The sequence below is a fragment of the Dendrobates tinctorius genome, unplaced genomic scaffold (genome assembly GCF_039654945.1).
Source record: "Dendrobates tinctorius isolate UK_male_01 unplaced genomic scaffold, ASM3965494v1 ptg000157l, whole genome shotgun sequence".
NCBI lineage: Eukaryota > Metazoa > Chordata > Amphibia > Anura > Dendrobatidae > Dendrobates > Dendrobates tinctorius.
Window position 1 is genome coordinate 351,550 of NW_027361824.1, and position 16,861 is coordinate 368,410.

The window sequence follows — 16,861 nt, forward strand, 5'->3', positions numbered from 1 at the left end:
GGGTCTGCTCTGGGGCAGTTTAGATTTCCCCTTTCTTGCTTTAGGCTTATTTAGTTCTCCGGCTGTGTTGAGGCATCTAGGATCATCGCAGTTACGCTCCACGGCTACTGCTAGTTGTGTGGACAGGATCAGGGATCTGCAATCCGCTTAGTTACCAACCTCTCTGGTTTTCTGTGGCTTAGCTTGGTCATGCTTTCCTCCTCCGTGACCCAATCATAACAAGGTACACCACCGCTGCTCGTGGATTTCATTCACCCTGCTCCTGTCCCAGCTCCACCAACATTGTCGGGGGTGGCCAAAAATGGTGTGAAATTGACGAAAGTCACAATTTTTTGTGAACACACACTTGTGAAAAATTTTGTGATTTTTCAAATCTTTTTACAACATATTCCGGTGTAAAAGTATTAATAAACCTGTAAGGTACACCTGGGGTGGACCCGCTAGACCGTGGCAACGAACCTCCCGGGGGCGAGCTGACCAGGTGGACCACCCCCTATACAGGGAGCGTTTGGGGCAAGCCCGCGGGTAACTATTACCACGGCAGCTGGTACCCTGGGAAGTAACGACAGACAGACAGCTAGAGCCGAGTTGGGGATACAGGACTGATGGTACCGGCTGGGAGCCACAGGACAGACGGGCACGGCTTAGAGACACGAGACAGGTGGGCACGGCCTGGAGACACAGGACAGGCGGGCACAGCTGGGAGACACAGGACAGGCGGGCACGGCTGGGAGACACAGGACAGGCGGGCACGGCTGGGAGACACAGGACAGGCGGGCACGGCTAGGAGACATAGGACAGGCGGGTACAGCTTGGAGACACAGGACCTAGGAGAGAGGAAAATGGAGAGGTGAACGAGCAACGGATGGACAGGACGCGATAGCGTGCATAGTGGGCGGCCAGAATCACTAGGGAAAAGCAGTGATACTCAGGCACCGCTGGCAGGAAGAGGCGGCCAGATATAGGGGCTAGTAGGAGGACTTCCGGGTCGTGACCTAAAGTGGAGGAGGAGCAGGCGCGCGTCCTCAGGAGGAGGAGGAGGAGGCGCGCGCGTGCCCAGGCACAGTATGTGCGCGCGCCCGCCGAGCAGGAGGGGCGGGAGCGTGCACCCGGCGGGGTCCGGAAGACCAGACGGAGGAGACCGCCGGACGGAGAAGAGGAGCCGGGGAGGACCGCGGAGAAGACCGCGGCCGCCGGCGCAGAGAGGAGCAGGACACCGGAGGATGGGTAAGCTGCGGCCGGGAGGAGGCAAAGAGAGGAGTGCGCGGCAGCCGCCGCGTGACAGTACCCCCCTCCTTACGCGCCTCCCTCCGCAGTCCGGAAAAAAACTTAGCCAAGATTCGAGGGGCCTGGATGTTCTCTTGGGGCTCCCAGGACCTCTCCTCGGGACCAAAGCCCTTCCAATCAACCAAAAAAAAGGTTCTCCCCTTTTGCTTCTTCATGGCCAAAATATCTTTAACCTCAAATACATCGTCTGCGGAGACAGGCGGAGGCGAGTGAGGGGCCTTAGAAAGGAAACGATTGAAGATGACTGGTTTTAGCAAGGACACATGAAAGGCATTAGGGATACGGAGAGAGGCAGGAAGCCGTAGTTTGTAGGAGACATCATTAATACGGGACAGGACCTCAAAAGGTCCAATATAACGGGGACCCAGTTTATGGGAAGGGATCTTGAGGCGAATAAACTTGGAGGCCAGCCAAACTTTATCACCAGGGTGATATGGCGGAGCATCCAGGCGTCTTTTGTCGGCGTGTCTCTTAACTCTGTTACGTACCAACTCGAGAGCGGCCTTGGTCTCCTGCCAGATCCTGGAGAATTCCCCGGTCAGAAGGTCAGCCGCCGGTACACCCGAGGCAGGGGGAACCGGAAGAGGTACACCAGGATGTTGCCCGTAGACGACAAAGAAAGGAGACTTGCCCGAAGACTCACTGACGTGGTTATTATAGGCGAACTCAGCCCACGGGAGAAGTTCAGCCCAGTCGTTCTGGTGGACATTGGAAAAATGCCGGAGGTAGTTCACCAAGCACTGATTTGTCCGTTCGGCCTGACCGTTGGACTGGGGGTGGTAAGATGAGGAGAAGTCGAGAGTGATATCCATTGATCTGCATAGGGCTCTCCAGAAGCGAGAGGTGAATTGGACTCCTCTGTCAGAAACAATATGTTGGGGCAGTCCATGAAGACGGAAGATGTGCTGAACGAAAATCTTCGCCAAGGCTGGGGCCGATGGCAAGCCGGAAAGAGGAACGAAGTGTGCCATCTTAGAAAACCTATCAACCACCACTAGGACGACAGTACAGTTGGCAGAGTGGGGCAGGTCCGTAATAAAGTCCATGGCAATGTGTTGCCAAGGGGACGAGGGTACTGGAAGCGGGTGTAGAAGACCAGAAGGCAGCTGCCTAGGCACCTTGATCTTGGCACAGGAGAGACAGGAGGCGACGAAATCCCGGACATCCTGGGGAAGAGTCGGCCACCAGTAGTAGCGGGACACCAGGAGAAGTGTCTTCTTAAGCCCGAGATGGCCAGCCAGCTTGGAAGCATGTCCCCAGTGGAGGATTCGTCCTCGGTCCTTCTCCGGCACAAAAGTCTTGCCAGGTGGAGGTGAGAGAAGAGAAAGTGGTGCCACCGTGATGAGCCGGGATGGATCCAAAATATGCGTGGGTTCCTCTTCGACATCTGCGGGAAGGAAGGACCTGGACAAGGCGTCAGCTTTGAGGTTTTTGTTGCCTGGGCGAAAATGCAGGTCAAAATCGAATTGAGCGAAGAACAGAGACCACCTGGCCTGGTGTGGGTTGAGTCTCTGTGCAGACCGAAGATAAGCTAGATTCTTATGGTCTGTGAAGATTGTGAAGGGATGTGCGGCGCCCTCCAATAAGTATCTCCACTCCTCTAGAGCTAACTTGATGGCCAGCAGTTCTCGGTCCCCAATGGAATAATTCCGCTCTGGTGTGGAGAAGGACTTGGAAAAGAAGCCGCACGTAACGAGCCTACCGGAGGAAGATTTTTGAGACAAAACCGCTCCAGCTCCAGTTGCTGATGCATCCACTTCGAGGACGAACGGTTTGTTGACCTCAGGACGATGGAGTACGGGAGCCGTGGCAAATGCACGTTTCAGAGATAGGAAGGCCTCCTCTGCTTCAGGGGTCCAGACGTGCGGGTTGGCTCCTTTACGAATCAAAGATGAGATAGAGCCGGCCAATGAGGAAAAATGAGGGATGAACTGCCGATAATAATTTGCGAAGCCGAGAAATCGCTGAACGGCTTTCACCCCTTGGGGACGTGGCCAGTTGAGCACGGCAGACACCTTCACCGGATCCATACGCAGGCCGGAGTCGGAGATGATATAGCCCAGAAATGGAAGGGAGGACTGTTCAAAGGCGCACTTCTCCAATTTGGCGTACAGGCGATTCTCCCTCAATCGGAACAGTACTCGGCGGACATCTCTTCTGTGGGTGGACAGATCGGGAGAGAAGACCAGGATATCGTCAAGGTACACAACCACACTGGAGTACAGAAGGTCTCGGAAAATGTCGTTCACAAATTCTTGAAAGACTGCGGGGGCGTTGCACAACCCGAAGGGCATGACGAGGTACTCGTAGTGTCCATCCCTGGTGTTGAAGGCGGTCTTCCATTCATCTCCGGAGCGAATACGGACGAGATTATAAGCTCCACGGAGATCCAATTTAGAAAAGATTCACGCCCCTCGTAGCCGGTCGAAAAGCTCGGGGATGAGAGGTAGAGGATATCTGTTCTTGATGGTAATCTGGTTAAGACCTCGATAGTCAATACAGGGGCGGAGAGACCCGTCCTTCTTCTTGACAAAAAAGAAGCCAGCCCCAGCGGGAGAAGATGACTTTCGGATGAAGCCTTTGGCCAAATTCTCTTGTACATATTCAGACATGGCCTGGGACTCGAGTGGACTCAACGGATAGATTCGCCCCCGGGGCGGAGTCGAGCCGGGTACAAGCTCGATGGGGCAATCATATTGCCGGTGCGGTGGAAGAGCCTCTGCCTCTTTCTTATCAAAGACATCCGAAAAAGCCCAATAGGCCGAGGGCAAATCCGCAGGGCCCGAGACAGGAGACGAGCATTTGAGGGGTTGTACTGGACGAAGACATCTAGTCTGGCAAACGCAGCCCCAGCGAAGAATGTCTCCGGTCCGCCAATCCAGGACAGGTTCATGCATCCTCAACCACGGAAGACCCAGGAGTAAGGTGTGGGATAGAGACGGGAGCACGAAGAAGGCTATTCTCTCACGGTGCAGGACCCCGATCTGTAATTCCAGCTCTTCAGTGACCAGCGTAACGGTCTCGCGCAAGGGAATGCCGTCGACTGAAGCTAACTGCCGGGGAACCTCCAAGGACCTAACAGGTATCCCCAATCTCTTCACCGCCTCGAGTTGGATAAAATTACCAGTAGCCCCTGAGTCAATATAGGCTAACTCCGAGAAACGTTTGGATCCCTGGATAAACAAAACAGGAAGGGTCAAAGGTAGAGAGGTGTCGAAGGCACCTAGGGAGGCCTCTCTTACCTGTCCTAGGCGGAGGAGTTTCCCGGCCTCACAGGGCAGGAACGTAGAAGGTGGGAAGCACTGCCACAATAGAGACAAAGGCCATGAGTGAGTCTCTCCTGGCGGCGTAGCTCTGCGGGCCTGAGTCGGTCAACCTGCATAGGTTCAGGGGCTGACGCCGAGGTGGAAGGCCGAGAGCGGGGAGGACTGCGTGTCGGAGGAGAAAACCGAGTGGGTCTTCTCTCCCTGGCGACCTCGCGGGAACGCTCCCGGAAACGCAGGTCAATTCGCGTTGCCAGCGAGATGAGATCTTCCAAAGACGTAGGCGTATCCCTGCCTGCCAACTCATCTTTGATTCGGGGCGACAAGCCACGCCAAAAAGCCCCTACTAGAGCCTCATTGTTCCATCCTAGTTCAGAAGACAACGTACGGAACTGGATGGCGTACTGTCCCACAGAGAGAGCACCCTGGCGAAGGCAAAATAAGGACTCGGTGGCGGAGACCAGACGGCCGGGTTCATCAAAGACCTTACGAAATGTCTCCAAGAAGGTTGCGAGCTGGGAGACTATCGGGTCATCTCGCTCCCACAAAGGATTCACCCAAGCCAATGCCTCACCCTCTAAGTGGGAAATCATAAAGGCCACCTTGGCCCGGTCGGAGGGATACTGCAGGGATGCCAGCTCGAAGTGCAACTGGCACTGGTTAATGAACCCCCGACAGAGTTTGGGATCTCCACTATAGCGTGGGGGTTTGGCCAAGCGGGGCGAGGACTGAGAAGCTGCCGCAGGCGCAGGGACAGCGGCCGCCGTCTGTAGAGATAGAAGGCGGTTATCTACAGAGGCTATGTAGTTCAAAATATGGGCCTGGGTGTCGCGCTGCTGAGCAAGCTCCTGCTGTAAGCCGGAGATTTGGGAGGCAATCCCCGGATCGGAGGTTTGCAGAGATGAAAGTCTGGACTCCATTGACTTGAGGAACGACATGATCCTCGCCTGATTCTCACGAAGGAACAAAAGTTCCTTTTGGGTCGGGGTCGGGGTACCAGCGGGATCCATGGTCTGAGTATTCTGTAAGGTACACCTGGGGTGGACCCGCTAGACCGTGGCAACGAACCTCCCGGGGGCGAGCTGACCAGGTGGACCACCCCCTATACAGGGAGCGTTTGGGGCAAGCCCGCGGGTAACTATTACCACGGCAGCTGGTTCCCTGGGAAGTAACGACAGACAGACAGCTAGAGCCGAGTTGGGGATACAGGACTGATGGTACCGGCTGGGAGCCACAGGACAGACGGGCACGGCTTAGAGACACGAGACAGGTGGGCACGGCCTGGAGACACAGGACAGGCGGGCACGGCTGGGAGACACAGGACAGGCGGGCACGGCTGGGAGACACAGGACAGGCGGGCACGGCTGGGAGACACAGGACAGGCGGGCACGGCTAGGAGACACAGGACAGGCGGGTACGGCTTGGAGACACAGGACCTAGGAGAGAGGAAAATGGAGAGGTGAACGAGCAACGGATGGACAGGACGCGATAGCGTGCATAGAGGGCGGCCAGAATCACTAGGGAAAAGCAGTGATACTCAGGCACCGCTGGCAGGAAGATGCGGCCAGATATAGGGGCTAGTAGGAGGACTTCCGGGTCGTGACCTAAAGTGGAGGAGGAGCAGGCGCGCGTCCTCAGGAGGAGGAGGAGGAGGCGCGCGCGTGCCCAGGCACAGTATGTGCGCGCGCCCGCCCGCCGAGCAGGAGGGGCGGGAGCGTGCACCCGGCGGGGTCCGGAAGACCGGACGGAGGAGACCGCCGGACGGAGAAGAGGAGCCGGGGAGGACCGCGGAGAAGACCGCGGCCGCCGGCGCAGAGAGGAGCAGGACACCGGAGGATGGGTAAGCTGCGGCCGGGAGGAGGCAAAGAGAGGAGTGCGCGGCAGCAGCCGCGTGACAAAACCAGCTTGGCCCGTGCAAAATTTTGCACATTGGTCGTCGGGAACGCAGGCAATTTCAGAAAAAGCAAGCTGGTCAAATGTAAATGTATTTCATGAGCTGATGAACACAGACAGGTATTTATATATGTAGATTGGTAATACAATAAATTGGTTTGATAAGTAGAGGCCAAAAAATGTCTTCCGGTTGAGGCGCCACCTGCAGGTCATTGTGTCTTTCTGCAGGTTTATGAAAATGAATGCTTAAACTGTATTTTGTGATCAGATCGTGGATGTGTGGTTTGTTTGGCTCTTTTCTTGCGGAAGGGGGCAAGTTCACCTTTCAAATGGTGTCTCGTGTGTGTGGGGAAAAGTAATCACCGAAAAAGCAGTGCATGTCTACAAATGTGTTGGTAGTGTACTTTGGGGTACTGTGGTGCCACCTGCAGGTCATTTTTCCTTACTGCAAGTTTAAGAAAATTAATGTTTTAACTGTATTTTGTGATCAGATCTGGATGTGTGGTTTGTTTGGCTATTTTCTTGCTGAAGGGGGCAAGTTTACCTTTCAAACAGTGTATAATTTGTGTGGGTGCAGCATGAACGGGGACACAAAGGAATCACCGAAAAACAGTGTTTAGAAATAATAGAATAGATAAAGACCAATATGTCTTAGGATACAAGTGGCAGAGGGGTCTTTTGACATCTGAAGGCTCCAGCTTAGGGGGATGCGACAATGTGATTGTAACCCCCAATAATAAACCCCTTTACGGTAATAAGTATTGGTGGTGCAGACACATCGGGGCTCCTGTTTCCTGCACAGACTGTGTAACCACAGGGGAGAGTTTAGCGCTGTCACCCATGCGCCTCAGTGAGCAGCCGGCGTTGTGGGATCAGCTACGGGGCCGTGACACAGCGAGTTTCCTCTTGGTCACTGAGTCAGATCAGAAGGGAGCAGCAGCCGAGACGACCGCGCTCCATCACACCGAGAGCAAGGAGGGGAAAGTCACCAGCGTCCTGTGCACCGAAGTCTGTAAGTGTCATCCAGCGCTGCAGGGTCCGCGATACATGGAGATGTTACAGGACTGGGGGGGTTTATAATGCACGGTATATATGATATATGTATCACACCCCGCACATGGATACACTGTACCCACAGACCGAGCGATACAGAGGACCACTGTCCACAACGAGCGGCATCCACTGTCACCGGGCCGGTGTGAAATCTTCAGCATCCATCCAGTTTGTGGCAGATGTGCGATCCGTGTTACCTTGTGGACCCCCGATGGTCATAACATGTCAGTATTAGGGGGTCTTTATATATGTAACTGCCGCCATATATACCACAGACATATCAGCAGGATAGCAGAGAGACCATGGACCTCCTCAGAGAGCCTCCAGTATAGGGGTCCCCTGATCTCCGCCATCACCAGCCACCGCATCCAGGCAGGACCCTCCATGCTGAAGAATCCCAAACATTACTCCTCAAGTCAGATCTAAACCCCTGGAGACGTCCTCCTAGCAGGGGCGCACATAGAAATCATGGGGCCCCATAGCAGAAGTCCTAATGCCCCCCTCCCCAAAAAGTAATATTCAACGGGGCTCACCGAGGGGCAGATCTCACAACTTTGCAATGTAATTTTACCCTTATAGAAGCCCCTTAGTGATCCCTATGCACAAAGATACCTCTTTCATTGCCCCCATAAGTATGATGCCAACAAATGTGCCCCTCAAACACAGTGTCCCCTCCGAAAAGTATGTTAACCCTACAATGACGGCCCCAACACTGACCCCCGCAACCCTCCACACAACCCTTCAAATAGTATAAGGGCCCCCACTGACACTCCACACAGTATAATGAACCCCACACAACCCTCCACACTGTTTACTGGCCCACAAAATACTGGCCTCCGCTAAGATCTCCAAACAGTATAATTAGCCCACATACAGCCCTCCAAATAGTACCATTGCCCCCACAAACTAATCATTGATTGAAAACGTATATGTATTACAATCACTGAAGCATGGGGTCTGAAGCCCTGCACTGCTCGGCATAGCGGTCATAATCTTATCATGTATCTCTGTATACAGGGAGCTCCCCCTAGTGGTGACTGGAGACAAGATCTTATCATGTATCTCTGTATACAGGGAGCTCCCCCTAGTGGTGACTGCAGACAGGATCCTATCATGTATGTCTGTGTACAGGGAGCTCCCCCTAGTGGTGGCTGCAGACAGGATCTTATCATGTATCTCTGTATACAGGGAGCTCCCCCTAGTGGTGACTGCAGACAGGATCTTATCATGTATCTCTGAATACAGGGAGCTCCCCCTAGTGGTGACTGCAGACAGGATCCTATCATGTATGTCTGTGTACAGGGAGCTCCCCCTAGTGGTGGCTGCAGACAGGATCTTATCATGTATCTCTGTATACAGGGAGCTAACCCTAGTGGTGGCTGCAGACAGGATCTTATCATGTATCTCTGTATACAGGGAGCTCCCCCTAGTGGTGACTGCAGACAGGATCCTATCATGTATGTCTGTGTACAGGGAGCTCCCCCTAGTGGTGGCTGCAGACAGGATCTTATCATGTATCTCTGTATACAGGGAGCTCCCCCTAGTGGTGACTGCAGACAGGATCCTATCATGTATGTCTGTGTACAGGGAGCTCCCCCTAGTGGTGGCTGCAGACAGGATCTTATCATGTATCTCTGTATACAGGGAGCTCCCCCTAGCGGTGGCTGCAGACAGGATCTCATCATGTATCTCTGTATACAGGGAGCTCCCCCTAGTGGTGGCTGCAGACAGGATCTTATCATGTATCTCTGTATACAGGGAGCTCGCCCTAGTGGTGACTGGAGACAAGATCTTATCATGTATGTCTGTATACAGGGAGCTCCCCCTAGTGGTGGCTGCAGACAGGATCTTATCATGTATCTCTGTATACAGGGAGCTCCCCCTAGTGGTGGCTGCAGACAGGATCTTATCATGTATCTCTGTATACAGGGAGCTCCCCCTAGTGGTGACTGGAGACAAGCTCTTATCATGTATCTCTGAATACAGGGAGCTCCCCCTAGTGGTGGCTGCAGACAGGATCTTATCATGTATCTCTGTATACAGGGAGCTCCCCCTAGCGGTGGCTGCAGACAAGATCTCATCATGTATCTGTGTATACAGGGAGCTCCCCCTAGTGGTGGCTGCAGACAGGATCTTATCATGTATCTCTACATACAGGGAGCTCCCCCTAGGGGTGGCTACAGACAGGATCTTATTATGTATCTCCGTATACACGGAGCTCCCCCTAGTGGTGACTGCAGACAGGATCTTATCCTGTATCTCTGTATACAGGGAGCTCCCCCTAGTGGTGGCTGCAGACAGGATTTTATCATGTATCTCTGTATACAGGGAGCTCCCTCTAGTGGTGGCTGCAGACAGGATCTTATCATGTATCTCTGTGTACAGGGAGCTCCTGCTAGTGGTGGCTGCAGACAGGATCTTATCCTGTATCTCTATATACAGGGAGCTCCCCCTAGTGGTGGCTGCAGACAGGATCTTATCATGTATCTCTGTATACAGGGAGCTCCCCCTATTGGTGGCTGCAGACAGGATCTTATCATGTATCTCTGTATACAGGGAGCTCCCCCTATTGGTGGCTGCAGACAGAATCTTATCACGTATCTCTGTATACAGGGAGCTCCCCCTAGTGGTGGCTGCAGACAGAATCTTATCTTGTATCTCTGCATACAGGGAGCTCCCCCTAGTGGTGGCTGCAGACAGGATATTATCATGTATCTCTGTATACAGGGAGCTCCCCCTAGTGGTGACTGCAGACAGGATCTTATCATGTATCTCTGTATACAGGGAGCTCCCCCTAGTGGTGACTCCAGACAGAATCTTTATCATGTATCTGTGTATACAGGGAGCTCCCCCTAGTGGTGGCTGCAGACAGAATCTTATCATGTATCTCTGTATACAGGGAGCTCCCCCTAGTGGTGGCTGCAGACAGGATCTTATCATGTATCTCTGTATACAGGGAGCTCCTAGTGGTGACTGGTAACAGGATCTTATCATGTGTCTCTGTATACAGGGAGCTCCCCCTTGTGGTGGCTGCAGACATGATCTTATCATGTATCTCTGTATACAGGGAGCTCCCCCTAGTGGTGGCTGCAGACAGGATCTTATGTATCTCTGTATACAGGGAGCTCCCCCTAGTGGTGACTTCAGACAACATCTGATCATGTATCTCTGTATACAGGGAGCTCCCTCTAGTGGTGACTGCAGACAGGATCTTATCATGTATCTCTGTATACAGGGAGCTCCCCCTAGTGGTGGCTGCAGACAGGATCTTATCATGTATCTCTGTATACAGGGAGCTCCCCCTATTGGTGGCTGCAGACAGGATCTTATCATGTATATCTGTATACAGGGAGCTCCCCCTAGTGGTGACTGCAGACAGGATCTTATCCTGTATCTCTGTATACAGGGAGCTCCCCCTAGTGGTGGCTGCAGACAGGATCTTATCATGTATCTCTGAATACAGGGAATGATCCCTAGTGGTGGCTGCAGACAGGATCTTATCATGTATCTCTGTATACAGGTTGCTCCCCCTAGTGGTGACTGCAGACAGGATCTTATCCTGTATCTCTGTATACAGGGAGCTCCCCCTAGTGGTGACTGCAGACAGGATCTTATCATGTATCTCTGTATACAGGGAGCTCCCCCTAGTGGTGACTGCAGACAGGATCTTATCTTGTATCTCTGTATACAGTGAGAGAAACTGGGGTGAAATTGTCAAAACCCAGAGTTGCACCAAAATTTTGTGACTTTTCAAATCAATTTACAACAGAAATTTTGACAAATGTGAGTTTAAATTGTCACAAACTCATTGTGATCCTGGCGTCCTTATACATGTTCTATCTTAACCAAACTGGTGAAAAGTTGTTTTTCACAGTGAGCAATAAACCGTCTCCTCAATGTCCAGTGTTCTGTCTTGGAGATCGATTTTCCAATGATTCCTTGTCTATTGTAGCTCCTCTAATGATGGGGACAGTGTTAGATGTAAAGAAGACATTTGGCCAAAAGCAAATCTTCAGAGCAATCAGCCAGCGAGCTGCAGACGTGGAACAAGCAGGGGATGTCAGCTGTGTTCAGACTTGTATTGGTCAGAAACATGGACCATCAGCCGGCTGGGATCATGGCCGATATGAGCCTCAATGGGCTGGTGGAGGCTCCATGGGGGGATGAGCCTGTGCTGGGTATTCTAACCCCAGACCCCCTGAGAGCTCCTGGTACGATGTTAGTGAAATCCATTGTGAGAGGAAGTTCTGTGGCCGCGTTCATTTCCAGCTCTGATATCACGGCCTAATAATGAAATAAAAAAGGGAAGTTCTCGTAAATCTATTATTACATAATGATGTAGTCACCTGCATGTAAAATGGGGGTCTGATCACTGACTGCGGTGCCCCCCGCATCTACACTGACTAAGAACCCACATCTTGGCTGGACGCTTTTTAATTCTTCTCCTTTTATTTTGAGACCCCACATGTTTCCATTTTTCATCCTCATCGCCATATGGGGGCTTTTGATTTTTGCGTAATGATTTTTACTTTTTATTAAGATCCTTCACTCTAGCACATGATATACTGAACACCGGCCATAAAGGGTCCAGGGGGGGTGAGAAAAGACAGTCCCTGACAGGTTTGTGTGACTACTTTCCCTGATGGGTTTGTGTGGTCACTTTCCCTGACGGGTTTGTGGGGTCACTTTCCCTGATGGGTTTGTGTGGTCCCTTTCCCTGACGGGTTTGTGTGGTCCCTTTCCCTGATGGGTTTGTGTGGTCCCTTTCCCTGACGGGTTTGTGGGGTCACTTTCCCTGATGGGTTTGTGTGGTCCCTTTCCCTGACTGGTTTGTGTGGTCACTTTCTCAGTTCCCGTGATGGAGGTCGGCGAGGTTTGGTTTCCTGCCAGTGAGATGATGGTTTATTAATATTAGTTTGGACATTGAAGGCATTTTTATTGCTTTTTACTCTATTTTTAGGACTTGTCGCAATTACTCCAAAAGCACAATACCGGCTTCTCCATTTTTTTTCCCCTTTCAGTCTCTTTCCGCAGGGGTTGATTCATTTCATATGTTGCTCCATCAGACCTTTACTGATCCGATCAGGCGGAATTGTATTTGTTTAATTGATTTATTTTTAAAGTGGTAAAAGGGAAATGATTCAAATGTTTATAAAAATGTTTGTATTTTATGGTTGTGATCGGGGCTCTTATTACATTTCATTCCAACTTTGAGAATAAGGGCAGAGACACACTGGCGAATTTTTCGTCCGAGAATCGGATCGTAAAACTTGCCCTGGCCGGCACCTCTCCTGACCTGAGCATGACAGCTGCATAGTAATCCATCACGCTGTCATGCTCAGGTCAGGAGAGGTGCCGGCCAGGGCAAGTTTTACGATCCGATTCTCGGACGAAAAATTCGCCAGTGTGTCTCTGCCCTAACAAAACAATGTGACCGCGCTCCGAGCCGTCGGTCCGGGATCCGCTGCTCCGCTTTATGTTCGTCGTCACTAATCCCCGCCATTCCTCCTGAATCCTCGTTCCTTTCTGACTCTGAGTGTAGAGTTATAACAAAGTGCAATAAAACATCACAAGAAAATGGCAACAAATGACGTCATAAAACAAAGGATAATTTTAACCATTTGCTCATCAGTCAATAACCATCAATCTGATGTTCTGTATACATATGATTACCGGCTGACATGACGAGCAGCATTCTAGGAGTTACCGGATTTTTCGAACTATAAGACTAGTAAGGGGTGTGCAGGTGGGAGATTTCGCCCCTGCACCTCGATACATATCTGCTGGATCACACTGGGCACGCTGTGGATGTTTTACTAATGTGCTTTTGTGTATATAACATTTATAGTATACGTTTACATGTGATGTAATGTTTATATACCTGTATTGGGTTAGGGGCTAAGGTAGGGACAGGTAGCAGCATAGGGCTAATGTTTAGCAGAGTCTGGGGCACTGTAGAAGCAGGGGTGTGGATTTAGGGTATGTGCACACATTGCGGATTTTTCCGAGTGGAATCTGTAGAATCCGTAGGTAAAGTGGCCTGCGTTTTACCTGCAGGCTTAGTGTGGATTTTGTGCGGATTTCGCCTGCGTTTTTACACCTGCGGATTCCTATAATGGAATAGGTATAAAAACACTGCAGAATCCGCACAAAGAATTGACATGCTGCGGAAAATAAACTGCTGCATTTCCACATGGAATCTTCCGCAGCATGTGCACAGCGGTTTTTGTTTTCCATAGGATAGCATGGTACTGTACACCTGCGCGTGCCTGCATATGGATAAGGACATGGGGAAGTAAATTCTTGATGATACTATTCCTTCACAGTTCCCCGCTTGCCTCCTACCTCTCGGTCTGATTACATGCCATATTGGTGGCGCCGATTGTGACTTATTAGAGAGGAATTGGTTAGGTGGATGGGGGAGCTTCTTCATGGCACATTGCCTCTTGATATAACGAGTGTACTATCACCTTGAAGTATTGTTAATATTTAGCTCTTTCCATTAGGCAGTATTGTTATACCTCGATATTCCTGGACCTACACTCACTGGCCACTTTATTAGGTACACCTGTCCAACTGTGTGTTAAGACTTAATTTCTAATCAGCCAATCACATGGCGGCAACTCAGTGCATTTAGGCATGTAGACATGGTCAAGACAATCTCCTGCAGTTCAAACCGAGCATCAGTATGGGGAAGAAAGGTGATTTGAGTGCCTTTGAACGTGGCATGATTGTTGGTGCCAGAAGGGCTGGTCTGAGTATTTCAGAAACTGCTGATCTACTGGGATTTTCACGCACAACCATCTCTAGGGTTTACAGAGAATGGTCCGAAAAAGAAAAAAAATCCAGTGAGCGGCAGTTCTGTGGCCGGAAATGCCTTGTTGATGCCAGAGGTCAGAGGAGAATGGGCAGACTGGTTCGAGCTGATAGAAAGGCAACAGTGACTCAAATTGCCACCCGTTACAACCAAGGTAGGCAGAAGAGCATCTCTGAACGCACAGTGCGTCGAACTTTGAGGCAGATGGGCTACAGCAGCAGAAGACCACACTGGGTACCACTCCTCTCAGCTAAGAACAGGAAACTGAGGCTACAATTTGCACAAGCTCATCGAAATTGGCCAGTAGAAGATTGGAAAAACGTTGCCTGGTCTGATGAGTCTCGATTTCTGCTGCGACATTCGGATGGTAGGGTCAGAATTTGGCGTATACAACATGAAAGCATGGATCCATCCTGCCTTGTATCAACGGTTCAGGCTGGTGGTGGTGGTGTCATGGTGTGGGGAATTTTTTCTTGGCACTCTTTGGGCCCCTTGGTACCAATTGAGCATCGTTGCAACACCACAACCTACCTGAGTATTGTTGCTGACCATGTCCATCCCTTTATGACCACAATGTACCCAACATCTGATGGCTACTTTCAGCAGGATAATGCGCCATGTCATAAAGCTCGAATCATCTCAGATTGGTTTCTTGAACATGACAATGAGTTCACTGTACTCAAATGGCCTCCTCAGTCACCAGATCTCAATCCAATAGAGCATCTTTGGGATGTGGTGGAACGGGAGATTTGCATCAGGGATGTGCAGCCGACAAATCTGCGCCAACTGTGTGATGCCATCATGTCAATATGGTCCAAAATCTCTGAGGAATGCTTCCAGCACCTTGTTGAATCTCTGCCACGAAGAATTGAGGCAGTTCTGAAGGCAAAAGGTGGTCCAACCCGTTACTAGCATGGTGTACCTAATAAAGTGGCCAGTGAGTGTATATTGAGCAGCTCTATGTTTCGGATTCATTATGTATTGCACTATTAATTCATGTCTGCATTTTAGTATTTTGTACTACTATATTAAAAAGACTCTTTTGATCCTGTGAAGTTTAGCATTATGGTGTTTTTGCTCCAATTTTCTGGTGTTGTATGTATGATAGGAGCTCCATAGGGGATTTACCCAAAGCTATCCTGGTTGGGATAGACATTATGCAATTATAGAATATGGATTCTGGGCTTGAGATCTTGTTTCCCATGATGAGGATTAGTAGTGTTTTGTGTGCAGTGTATTTTCGCTGCATCCAAAATTCTGTGTTTTAATTACGCACATGTTAGTCAGTAAAAGTGGATGTAGCGCATGTAGTGATAATCAATTGGTGAAAATCCGCAGGGGAGAGAAGCGTTTCCACTACAGAAATTGACATGCTCGTAGTGCGGGGGACTATACACGGCGGTGAATGGAAGCACAGGGCCGGAGATTTCTATAAATCCATCTTCTGGGGTTGTGATGTAGAACGCAGCATTTTGGACGCTGCTGTTCCTGATGGTGGGCGCCAGCTGAAGTGTTGTAATTTAGTTATATTTAATCCAGGTGTTGGCAGAGGAGCCGGATGTCACGAGGCAGTAGGGAAAAACAGGTAGCTGGGCCCCTGAACTGCCCCTCAGGCTAAGGGGGTGCTCTGACTTTCATTAACTTGGGGGTACACTTGATGGTAGTGAGGTCAAAGTCCCCGACCTGTCCCTGGGACAGGGAATAAAGTGAACTGCACCGCAAACCAAAGGAAAGATAAAACAGACACCACGGGGTTAAAGCAACTAAAAAACAAAACTTAGCTTTGTCTGCTGCCAATTGTAACGTTCCGAGGATGGACTACGTCCAAGAGTGGGCCCTCTGGATCGCGGATCTGGAGCCCCTGGGTCGAGCGCGCCAGGTGATGACCGACCCCTATACAGGGATCGTTAGGGGCAAAACCACAGAGGACAGAACCGCGACAGCCGGTACCAGGAGGGACGGCTCAAGAACAAGAAACCAGAAGGCGGCTAGGTCACAGGATAGAGACAGGAGTGCCCGAGCAGGTTATAGGAAACGGGGAACACCCAGGCGGCAGAGGCAAGTGGGGAGAGCAGGAATAGCCACGGGGGCAGGAGGTATGCAAACGAGGGAGACGCCAGGAAAGGAAAGGGTGGCGATAGGCTGGAGGAGAGGAAAAACAGGGGAGCAGGAGAACGAGGGAGAAAGGCAGGACAACACGGGAGCTGACAGGAGGAAGCAGGAGAAATAACAGGAGTAACTTATAGAGGCTAGAGCGGCCAGGAAGACGTGGGTTTAGCACAAAAATCCTCAGGCGTCCTCTCAACAGAGAGGACGCCTAAAATACCTTAGGGACCGGAAGGAAGAGGACAAGCGCCGCCCTCAATGCCGCCCACCGCCAGCAGAAGAGGAAGCGCTGGCGCGCGCCCGCGGCCTAAGGAAGGGGCGCAGGAGCGCCGCAGTGCTGGAGGCAGGACGGGAGTGCGTGCTGCGGCGGAGACACCGGTAAGGGGAGGCGGCGGCGGCGGGCGCCGCTGCAGAAGACGCGGCCGCTGATGTTACAGTACCC

The 16,861-nt window shown here is 51.3% G+C and overlaps 1 protein-coding gene across 1 annotated transcript in view; it reads left to right on the forward strand.

Moving 5' to 3' along the window:
* Positions 1–7,326: 7,326 nt before the first annotated feature.
* The window catches only part of LOC141051497 (ecto-ADP-ribosyltransferase 5-like), a 40,435-nt gene continuing 30,900 nt past the window's right edge, over positions 7,327–16,861 (forward strand). Inside the window, exon 1 of the mRNA XM_073548426.1 lies at positions 7,327–7,455. The gene's annotated coding sequence lies outside the window, so the exon portion shown is untranslated. The remainder of the gene's footprint in view (positions 7,456–16,861) is intronic.